At 41.8% G+C, this 12,479-nt stretch overlaps 1 protein-coding gene across 1 annotated transcript in view; it reads left to right on the forward strand.

The window, feature by feature from the left end:
• The window catches only part of EHF (ETS homologous factor), a 35,811-nt gene that overhangs the window by 684 nt on the left and 22,648 nt on the right, over positions 1-12,479 (forward strand). The gene's annotated exons all lie outside the window — the stretch shown is intronic.

A 12,479-nucleotide genomic window follows, 5' to 3' on the forward strand; every position in this document is an offset into this window, starting at 1 on the left:
TTTAGCATATTCCCATGTCGGAAAATGGCTGGAAACAGGCTGGGGTGTTACGCATCCACACTGGAAAAAATGGTCAGGCAGACAGGTAGGCAAGGGCATTGGGGAAAGCTGCACCCCTAAAAATGACTCTGTCCAGTTTTGGCGAAGAGTTTTGCCATATTGCAAAGTGACAAACTAACTCTTTGTTCCATAATGGGGTACTATGACCATGCAGACAGACACGAGTCAGCAGCACCACATTTCTTCTAAAACAGGTACTCTGTTGATTTTGTTTGGATACCATAGAGAAGTGTTGGCCCCAGGGTGGATGGAACTGGGAACAGTGGGGATTTAATCTTCTTGTTGGTAAATAAAAACACTGAGTCAGGAAAGTGACATTTTCACCATCCGTCTTTGCTGAGATTTAGTATACTCTCAGTATTGTGCGAGTGTGTGTCTTTTAAGATGAAGCATAAGATTCTGTGAGCCTAAGTGCACACAGGTGTCTCTGTTGGTTATTTCCACTGACCCTAGTAGCAGAATGAAAATGAGTGAGTGTTTGGATTCTGTGAGCTTTCTGATGGAAGGTCTAATTCAGTTGATTCTGCAGGCATGGGTGTGAGGTTGTGTTCAGATAGAGCCTTTCGATGTATAAAAGGGTAGGTAGTAGGGGATCATGACTGGCCATGTGCTAATTCCACTGAGGGCAAGGGAAAAGTAAATTTCCAATAACAAAGACAAAGTCATGTTATTAGGATAACCTTCATGGAGAAGTGATTCTATCAGAAAAGGCTCTTAAGAGATTTTAAGAATGGCTTTAATAGCTATGTTCAGTTTCCAGAAGGCTCTGCTCGTCTTCTTTTGGAGACCTAGAATTCTGTGTCTATGAAATAGCTCATCAATTCCATCTTCTTTTAATCTGAATTTGTGTAGAATCATGTCACTTCCACACCAACTGCTAATGGCTCATGTGGATAGATTTGAAAAACAATGATGAACATGAAATGAAGGTCATTTGGAAGTTTGTAATTACATTTGAAAAATAATAAATATGATGGAGACCCTCCTCCTCCATGTTGCCAAAGTATTTTACAGAGGCATTTTAAAAGAAAGTAACTTCGAGGGAACAACTGTACTGTAAGTTCTCTTGAGTTACTGTTCAAGATGGCGGCATCAGTCAAAACTTCTTTAGGGTGATTGTGGATAGGGTGATACATTTGATCCAAATCTCAAATCCAAGTATATTTTTTCTTTTGTGTTAAAAACCATTTATTTGTTAAATTCAAACAATCCCTTTTCACCCCCATTTTTTAGTATATTGTGAGCTCCCAAATATGGAAATAACTTGGGCCTTTGTGGACCTCTACATTAACACTTAGGATTCCATGTTTATGCTCCCACTAATTCACTCCCACTAATTCACCCAGTTTCTTAGATCCTCTTTCGATATCTTTTTGAATCCTTGAGAGGCTGAGACAAAACGAAAACTGAGAGAATAAATATTTACTCAAATGCATTCAATTAGCGAATTGGAAACTAGAAGAGACTTGTTATCAGGTATCAGGTCAGAATTGTGAGAGCTTTAGGCCAAATTTCACCTTGATGAAGTAGAATTGAGCCTTTTAGAATCTTGTAATGTTCTATTTCCTCCTCATCCTCACCCTCTGTCTCCAAATTATGGAATTTTAGCCCTTGGTTGTGTGTTTTAGACCACTTTGCTTTTCTGAAAGCACAGTGTAAGAACCCTGTTCAACGTTAAAGCATCGAACACATAGAGGTTTATACAAATCATTAAAAAGTTATTCGGTCTTTTCCCCTTCCTCCAGATAGAGTCTAAGTCCTTTAAAGAAGATGTGATTTTCAAAAACCTCTGGAAAATAAGGTGGAATAGATACCAAGAATGCCATGATAGAACCTGTAACACACTCGAGAAGCATTGCCATAGTTTTAAGGAAACGAATATAAGTTGGAACCTGATTTGACACCTTTTTGCTGCATTTCAGCCCATTTCTTTTGTAAATTTCTTTTGCTTTCTGGTAGAATTCAAGTGACCGTCATTATTGTTGTGGGTGGGGCCCTGGTCAAGAGGTATTGACTCCACTGCAGGCTTGGTGTTTAGAGATCACGCTCTCTCACCTTGGCTTTGTTACTGGGTAACTGATAGAGCGCGGTGGCTTTCAGCTTGGGTAAGCTGAATCTGCGGTGAGAATTGTCATCGGAAGACAGAGGCAGGAAGGCGGCCATGTCATGCAAGGGTCCTCTAAAATGTACTGCGGAATAACTGAAGAGATGGGGAAGATAAACTCTATTTAATGTTTTCTGTTTAATTTTTAATAATAAGATTTTTAATAATATGATTTGTCCTGAGGAGCAGGCAATTGTTCTCTTATTAGAAATATGTGACTATTATGTTTATTTAAATTGGACCAAGTTTTAAAGGGCCAGAATGTTAAACTGTGCAGGAAACAGTGCAGTGGGAAGAATGGCACCAATATTTGAATGAAACATATGTTTAAGCTGAATGGCATTGATGTCAGGACCCGAAACGTGCTGGAGTAGATACTTCCATGGATCCCTCAGAGTTACTGGATGAAAAATTTATTGGACTTCAGAGGGGGATAAAAAGATATTTCTCTAAGAATGCAGATTCACCTTTTGAGCACACATGGACAAGACAGTGCGCAGGAACTAGCAGTCAGGAGACCTGGTTTTCTACCTCTGGCAATGCTGTGTGCCCAGAGCAACACAGTGCCCCTCTCTGGGCTTTAGTTTCCTCATCTAGACAAAGGAGTTTGAGCCCGATCATCTATATGACCCATTTCAACACTCAGATTCTGATGACCAGAGAGAACCAGCTATGCCTAAAGGTCACCAGGTTTAACTCAAGTCTAAAAGCTAAGAATGGGGTGGGAGATGCTCTCCTAAAAATGAGACAGGAAGGAAAATCAGTAGGGGCCTTTAAATGGCTTCCTCGGGGTCTTTGAATTTTGGCTATGGGATATGGTGGCTGGTGGAAGTACTAAGACTGAATAGCTGGGGCCTTTTCTGGAGGTGTTACGGTCTGCTCCCGTGACAACATCCCATCTTTATCAATTTGCCTCATATGTCCAAAGTTGGTGGGAGTGTAGAAGTGGGTGAAGCTGACTGTTTTGTGACCACAGGGAGCAGTCACTGTGCACGAGTAAGCACTGTGACGACGTCATCTATAAAACACCAGAGCAGCCTGCTGAAAAGTGAACATTCAGGTACCCATGGAGTTGACTCAGTTTGTGTAGTGCTGATCAGCTCGCTTGACTGATTGTCCATGAATTATTGGGTAGATTTGAAGGACTGGGACTCCTTCTCCTAGAGGAGGACCCTAGGGGAAATGGAAGGGGAGCATGGCCGAGTCACTGGGCAGTCAACCTGCAGACTAGTTTCCCTAGAGGGCCTCAGCCTGTATCTAGGGCAACCAGCACTTACAACAGGATCAAGCAGGGTGGCCCATTTAAAGAAGCTCCAGAGTTTTAATTGGCCTTATTTTAAAAGAGACACCCTGTAAAAATACCCTTTTAAAAACTGATTTCACTAGCATCTAACCACACTCTGTCTTCGGTTTGTTTTACGGGGCTGGGTCCCTTGTTCTGGTTCATTGGATTCACATTATCTCTTTTTTTCCCCCAATCTTCCTCCACACTCTGGCCCCCAGAGCCTCCTTTCCTTCCTTTTTCAGAAACGTCTTAATGGTTATTCAAGTTATCTGCTTGTTGATTTAAAATATAGCCAGCATAGGTACATTCAAAACATGCTTTCTGATGAAAACAAAAGCGAAAATTAAAAGGAGTCCAAAAGCTTACTATAATATTTTGATTATTAGACTAATAGACCACCTCATTAACCCCAGCATTTGAACATAACTAGTTGTTTTTACCTTTGTATGACCTTGTCTAGATGCACACTGTCTATGATGTTGCAATTGTGGTAAACTTAAAATTTTATATTCTGCCATTTCCCCCTCACTCTATATCACAGATTCAAAATAACCAATCTTGGGAGTTGGCCCTCATTTGCCCAATTATGGATCTGAGAAATTTCAATCACCCTGCTAGCCCTTGCTTAGTCTGACATAAACTTCTTCCAAAAGCCTGAGTAGTCTCTTGGAATATAAAGAAAGTCTATTTTTTGTATATGACAATGGAGCTTGGAGAATATGGATGTCTTGTAGAGATTATTTTGGAATCCCTCTTAGGAACCTTTAAAAAAATACCCTCAGTAGGGCTAATGATATATTCTGGTGGTTGAGGTAAATGGAGATCTGAAAGGTGAGGCTGTTTTCAACCCTATCTTTATGGTGACTACTGACAAGACATGTTTTGTCTTTGTAGTGGGCTTTAGATTTGGCCTAAATCAGCCTCTGTCTCAATTATGTTCACTTATAAAATTAACGAGCACATGGGTCAGCTTTCACCCGTTGTAACTCCACTGGCCACAAGTCTTGAGTTGAGGAACGCAGATGAAGAGCAGACTTTGCTTGTGTGTCTGAATGGGCAGTAGGCTGTGAACTTTGGTTGCCTGGGAGCAGCTGGAATGTGGTACAAAGAACACTGGGTTTAGAGTCAGAATACCTGGGTTCAAGTTTGATACTGCCTGTGGGTGGCTTGGTGACTTTGACTGAGTTATGTAAGCTCTAGAACCTAAGTTTTCTCACCTGGAAAATGGGGTTAATGACATCTGCACAGGACCTGTAAGGAGTAAATTAGACAAAGAATCTGAAAGCACCAAGACAAATGCTTTTGAGCAAATAGTAATTTATGGAGTGGAAATTGAGGCTAGATCATCGACGTAGACGTTTTCAGTGAGTTCCTGTTGAGTTGAAGTGGATGAATAATTCTGGGATTGTGTTTTTCAAAATGATCAACTTTGGTTCTGCACTGTGACCTTGGGAAAGAAATGCAATGAGGTTTTCACTGCAGATGGTGGACAGCAGGGAGAGGAATGAATCGTGGTAGTGGGGAAGCTCCAAATTGAGCCTTGTCTTGAGCTGGCTGCAACTGCAATTTCTAGAAGTTCTGGGGAAGACCCGAGGGGTGGGGAGGGGGCACACACCACATTCCTATCCCTGTGTCTCGATGTTGGCATGTAGGAGCCTCTGGAAGAAACTGATCCCCCTCCAGGAAGTTCACATGACAAACTTCAAATTCATATACCGTTGCCCACCCCTAAAATTCTTGAGAGTGTCTCCAGCTAGCTCCTGACCACTGCAGCTAAAGCATTATTACCCTGGCATTCTAGAGGGTTTGAAAAAAATTCCTACTACTTATTATGCCAAGACACGATGGGATATGCCTCCTGTAATTTGTTCAAATGAGGATTCTGGCCACATGGAAGTGGTTTTCAAAAACTGTTTGAAATTGAACAAGCAACCTTTGCTGTTAATAAAACAGCAAGTATTCCTAACCTGGGATTCAGCATGGGGATGAGGCTGGTGGTCTCTTGGTGTTCACAGAGAGAATTTAGGGAATTTGTGAACATGGATGTGAAAGAATTACATTTTTGTTTTCAGTAATCTAACTAAAATTTAACATTTTCTTTCAATACTAGCGTAGACAAAACACCACAGAAGCATTAGCTGTAACTGTGACTGTCACCAAGAGAAATTACAGACATTTCCATGTCACATTATACTCATTGCAGATTTTCTTAACGTATTGACATTCATTACTACTTATATATCATGGAGGTTATTAGACTTGCACTAGATCCTCTTATTTAATGTGTTAGTTATTATGTGTTAATAAATATTATCATGACATTACACATTTATTTTAAAAAGTATTTTGATCATTGTGCTTCAATTGGAACTTCCTTTCTAATTTTATCTATTTTATTTTGTCATTTAAAAACGTTTTGAGAAGAGATCCATAGACCTTATCAGACTGCAAAATAGGTCCGTGTTATAAATAAAATGTGGAGACCCCCTAATTTAGAGCATTCTCTCACACAGAGCTAGTGAAATGACTTCTGAGCAGCCTCAGCTGATAGATGGTCTCTGTGAAGAGTATATATTTTTCCTACACGTTGTTCCTACCTATGGTTGGCTTTAGAGTTGCAATGGCACCTTGGCATAAAGAAGATAATGGCAATAATATTAACAATGGTAACAACAGCTAACGTTTATTGAGTGTCTACTATAAGCCAGGTACCTTTACAGGCATGTACAATGTCATATTTTATTTAATTCTCTCAACTACTTCAGATGGTCATTCATGGGGCAAAGACAGAAAAGATTCCCCTCCCTTCCCCTGTGGTGATAGAGCATTGGTGCAGGTGAAGGTAAAGGTTGAGACTGATTCCCCTGGACAGGGCTGGTGTCATGAGTATGCAACCTGTGCAGTCACACAGGGCCCCACACTTAGAAAGGCCCTGTGCTCGGTTTTATTCTCTGTTGTTACTGCCTTGAAATTCTTAATACATTTTGAACAAGGGTCCTGCATTTTTCTTTTGCACTGAGCCCTGCTAGTTATTTAGCTGGATGTGGTGAAATTGTTTGAACATGGGATGACTCCCGATGCCAGGATGCTGCTGTGGAGAGCCCCTGCTCATTCTTTTCTTGCTCATTTAGCTGACCTTTGGTGGAAAGCTGAGGCCTGTCACGCAGGGATGCTGTCGTTTTTGAGTTGGTGAGTTTTATAATTTTGTTTGAGCACCAAAGATTTCCTCTGAAGCAACTGGAGGAATGACCAAATAATCAGCTGGAAGGGATTTGATTCCTTGGAAAACCGTTCTGGTACGAAGTTGCTTGCCTTGCTGATGGGTTTTCTTCATAGACCAGTGAGCTAGGAGAAGCAAAGCAAAGTATGTCCTGGAAGGGAAAATGGGACCCAGTGTGCCGAGTCTATCATTCTTGTAGGAAGGCAGTGAAAAAAACTCGGCTCTCTTGCCTGCTGTCATTTAATGATTATCTATACAAAAAACAAAACAAAACAAAACAAAAAAAACACAATAAAAACAAAAAGCAAAGCCTAATTCTTCTAAAGAGGAGATTTCCTAATTCGAGAGAAAAATCAGATATCATTTGCTTCCTAAGCTCCAAATGTGAAAATGGAATAAGACTTAAGAGGTTCTATCTATGTTTTACGACTAAGTTTTTACAAACTCTTCCAAGGTTCGAAACAAGGTCATGAACTTGGCAGAAGAGGGTAAGAATTTTCCTAGGTTTATTTGTTGGAGTGACGGAATTCAGGCTCCTCAAATGACATACCCACAGTCTTTCTCTCATCAGTGTGATGTCAACAACATGTCAGTTCTGTCATCAGGACTCATGAGTGACAGCTCAGACATCAGGTGCTTTGCTAAAGAAGCCGTAATTTCCCCTTAATTTTCCAACAGTTTTACTCCTTGTTATTATTACTGCTCTTTTATCATGGCTAATAAGTCTGAGATGGCTTCAGGCAGCCAAGCCCAACTCCTGAGTCAATCTGGAGCTTTCAACAGAAGCCAGACTGAAGTTCTGATGGTTGGGTTTGAGTGGCCGTGAACTAGTGCTCCTGGAGTATCCGCACTGTTGTATGCTAAAGGGAATTTTCATATTAGAGCACAAGGATAATTAGAATGCCTCCTATTCACATTTAGGAATAAAATTATGGGAACTATACTTCAATAAGAGTATATGATCCTAAGAGACAGCCTCTTCCTCTTTAGAAATACAAAGATCCATTTTCAAAGCTACAAAGAATTACATTGCACTTTCCCCCCACCAATATATTTATTATAATACATCCATCCTCTGTGTCTTTAGGTAAGTTGTTTAACCTCTCTGTGCCTCCTCATCTGTAAAATGGAAATAATATTAGCTCCAATATCTGAGGTTATTGCAAAGACTAAGTGAGATAATTCACATCAACCCTAGCTCTATTCCTAGCACTTCGGGAATGCTCAATAAATGTAAACTGTCTTCACTGTCATAGTTCTGGTTGTTGTTTTGTAATTATACGGTCTATGAGATTCCGAATGGTGGCTGTTGATCTTTCCTTAGCTGGAGCACCTTGGTCTTTTTGGGGAAGAAACTTGAATCTCAAAATGGTCCGATCAATTGTCCCAGTCCATCCCAACCCCTCCCTGGCTCCAATCCCCACCTTTTACCTCCCTCCACCCTTCCCGCATTGCTGCACAGTTGATCTTATTTATTTTTCAGTCAACTGAGGGTGTTGTTAAACCTTTTATTTTTTTGGCTGCCTGCTTTGATTCCGAGGCACTCCACTCCCTGCCCTGCTCATGACAAGAATGCTGGGCAATGCTCAGCCAGCCATATCCCTCCCCTGTAGGAACACCCTGTTCTTCGTGCTCCTTGAGAAGTAGCATTTCAGAGGCCTTTCCCCTCTGACATGACTCCCCCACGAAGCCGGTGGTCTGGTGGTAATGCAGGCCCAATGGCCGAGAGAAAGCCAGGGGAAGATGGTAATCTAGGGGAACGTCGTGCATTGCCCACATCTTGTGCTTTCTTCTCAAAGCTTAGAAAGAGATATTAAGAGGCTTCTGTCTCTGTGTGTTGAAGGCTGGATGATGATGCCATTGCTTAATTAGTGTTGTCATGATCTGCATTTGAGTGATTTGTTTAGTTCTTTGTGGCCCTTTTCGGCTTGAGCTCATCACATGATATTGACAGCGATGAGAAATGAGAGTGCAGTGATGCTTAGATTAATCCAGAAATCACACCCTGACTATCTCAGGTCCTTTCCACCCAAGACCTGGGACTTCAAGTCACTTGGCAAGACATGGATGACTCTACACAGCTCACCTTTGAGGCAGGTACGGGAGCCTCATTTCCCCAATGGGAAAGCTATGGTCTAGTACTGGGATTTTCAAATTATGCCATTTGCCCAGGGATGGACATAGGAGATGTGTGGGCAAGGCCAGACTGAGATTCAGGCATTCTGAGTCTCTGCTTTAGCAGGTAACCCATAGACCACACCTACTTCCTGAACCATTTTGACTTTCAGAAGTCAACGATTTGGAAGAGTGTGGTTTGGGTTTGGATCCCATGCCGGCAGCCCTCTTCTCTGCCCTAGTTAATCTGATTCATGATCGTAACCTGGGCCGGCTGGAGGTTGGCCATGTCATTTTGCAGATCTTGGACACCCCTCAGTGCCCTCACAGAGCCAGCCGATGGAAAAGTACAGTGTCTTCTGGATCCTTGGCTCTGCTAGCTCCGGCTGGTCTACTTGATACCTCTTTTACTTCTGAGGGAGTGGGAGGGGAGCATTCAAACTGAAAATGCAGGGTTTGCGTGTGTGTCTGTGTGCGCGTGTGCGTGTGGTGGTGTGTGTGTGTGTGTGTATTTTTGGTTTTATAGGAAAAACAAATTGGCATTAATGCTCAGTCAAACCAGCTCAGGCTGTTTGGGCAGATGCCTTTCTTTGCCTTTTTCTGTTTATTTTCCAACAAATCAATGCTTAACTGGTTGTTATCGGAGCAGAGCAACAGGTGCAAAAAAATAACTCTGCTGCCAACTCAAATGAAAAGGTAGAGCTTATACCCTCTGGGAGGTATTTGGAAGATAACAGAAGCCCCTGCCAGCAACTGAATTAACAGCTCTGTTTATGGTGGGTTTTATGTTAACAGCCTGCTCCTAACCCTCTTACACATAAACACACCATTGTCTGGGGAGAGACATTCAGCCACCCAGACAACCAATGGCTTTATTCTGCCTTGAGTGGAGTTGGTTTTGGCTGAGGCTGCTTTGTAAAACTCAGGGGCATTATTACCCTGTCTGCCAACTTGATGTCTTAGTAAGGGTTTCCTGTGAAAGCAAGGGCACGGAGTTGCCAGAGAGAAGAGGATTGGTCCTGCTTTCAAACGTAAAGTTCTTTTCAAGGTTGGTCATTTCCAAAGGCCAGAGCATGTTGCCTCTTTCTCTCTCTGCTCTGGCTCCACTCCATCCCCAACAGGAGGTGGAGTGGAGCTCAGATGACTTTGGAGAGTGCTACCATTGTTTTGGAAGTGGCATCCTTGCTGAATATCAGGGCAGGGCAGGGCAGCTGTCTGTGTTTTGTTCATTATTGTGTCCCCAGCACCTAGCACTGTGCTCAGTGTCTAGTAGACATTTGAATATAGATATATTAATTGGAGGAGACGAATAAATATTTCTAGTAGCAGGACAAGCATTTTTTTATGATTGTTTCTCTCCACTGATGGCTCAGACAACAGTTTTCTTGGGTATGAGGCCTAAAATTCAGATGGTTAAGTAATGTTTTAAAGGGCTAAGGTGGAGGTGAGATCAGGTAAGGGATGACTCAGCCAGTCATAAGGTTCTCTTCGTAGAAGTAATTGTCATAAAAATCCTTTGCAAATGCTGTGTTCTGAGGCTGGGTTTGTTCAGTCTGCAGAGGCCCATACTTGTAAGTAGCTGAGCACTGTTGAATTTGCCAGTTTGGTGGTACCGAGTGTTAGGAACTGCTTTATTTCAAGTTGTCAAATAATACAGTGACAGAATCTCCACAGATGGATCAGAGCTTGAATTCTCCAGATTAAATGTGTTGCCTCTGACTTTTCAAGGGTTTCCTGGAGATTATGGATGTTTCCTTCAAGGCTACTATCTCCTGGAGTTAGTTATTGTGTTGTGGGAAATTGAGTCTATGACCTGTTCCTATCTGTGAGAATGCTTCAGAATCAGTTAAGGGAGGTTCTTAAAAATGTAGATCCTGATTCAGTGGTATTGGGTAGGACCCCAGGAAACTTCAAGTTTAACCCCTTCTCTAGTGATGATGATACAGGTGATCTATATACCAAACATAAATAAATACCTGCATGGCCTCTTCCACCAAGTAGGAAAATGAACATCATAAGGTAATCCTGGATGCTCCAGTTCCCATACCTGTGCCTTTCCAAAGACCAATAATGATCTATGGTTGTTATAAGAAATGAGCTCTGGCTCTTTTACTATACTTTTTTTTTTTTTTTTTTTTTGAAATTTTATGATCATTTGGTTTTAGACTAGAGAAAGATTAGTGGAGAGATAGATACTTAGGTTCAGGGTGGTAGAAAATTTGGTGAATTCTTCACTGCATTGCCAAATAGAGGTCCAGAGTGACCATGCTTGATGTATGACTCTTACTTCGGCTGCTGAACGAAAGAACAGTGGGGCCCTTCCTAGTGTCCCCTGTAGGGGAATGAGGCAACACCCAGCCCAAGTAAGAGAGAAAGATTAGTGGAGAGATAGATACTTAGGTTCAGGGTGGTAGAAAATTTGGTGAATTCTTCACTGCATTGCCAAATAGAGGTCCAGAGTGACCATGCTTGATGTATGACTCTTACTTCGGCTGCTGAACGAAAGAACAGTGGGGCCCTTCCTAGTGTCCCCTGTAGGGGAATGAGGCAACACCCAGCCCAAGTAAGAGAGCAAAACCACAATATCTCCTCTTATAGGTTGTATAGTAAATGCATATCTCTCAATCCTGACTCCACTAAAAAGTTTTGTTTTAATTTCAAACTAACCTGAGTACAAGAGAGATCCATGATGTCCATAGATCTATGGGGGTCAATGTATGGTCTTTGAAGGGCAGGGACCCACAAATAAATGCAAAACCAGGTGTGAATGTACTATTCTGGTAGGAGAGAGACCTAGCTTCTGTTGAGGCCTCAAAAGGCTCTGTGACCTTTTAAAATTCAAAGCTTGCCCTATTCTTCTTAGTTTGTCATATCTGCATGGGATTGATAAGGGCCTCAGGGGTCATATAAGGTAATCTCATCTTTTAATCAACTTTGGTGCCTCTCCTGCTTCTTGTCTGAGTCTGGCACCAAGAATGATAAAGATCAGCATAATATGTATATTTCCAAATGGCTTACAGTCAGTAAAGTGTATCTATAATGGATCAACACTTGGCCTCCCGATACTGCATCACTGCTCATGGGAACGCTTGAAAGCCCAGGAATAATACTTTAGATGTTGCCCCTGGGAGCATGAAATGTCTGCTTCAAAACACATTACAAGTTTATAAAATTACCCCATGATGTAATCCCACGAGGATCAAACACATTCCCCAAGGTGATTCACATTTTGATTCATTTGAAAAACATGAATTATTGTCTGTATTACATTCAGTTAGATTTCACATGTACATGAATTTTCTTTTCTCCTTTTCGGGAGTAGTTTGAAATGACAGTCATACTGAAACTAGAAGTTACTGAGCCATTGCAACATCCTAAGGCAAATGCTGTGAATTCACGTGCTGGTAACTTTGATTAAGGACTGAGAATGGTCTGGATATTGCTGTCATTACAAAAGGAATTATTCAAAATGCCTCATTGCTCCTCTGGTTTGAAAAGTAAAAATACCCACAAGCCAGCCAGTTTTGTGGCAGTTTGGGGAAGATGTGGTTGAATGAATAAAGGAGCTGGGAAGAAGGCAGACCACGGGTTTGACTCCTAATACCCTGCGGCTAGAGACAGAGAACACAGGCACAAGCCCTGCCTGAGAGCTGCTCTGTGGCCCTAATCGCTCCCTGTGTATCTTTACCTTCTCA

This window comes from Pteropus alecto, unplaced genomic scaffold (assembly GCF_000325575.1).
Source record: "Pteropus alecto unplaced genomic scaffold, ASM32557v1 scaffold71, whole genome shotgun sequence".
In the NCBI taxonomy this organism is placed as follows: Eukaryota; Metazoa; Chordata; class Mammalia; order Chiroptera; family Pteropodidae; genus Pteropus; species Pteropus alecto.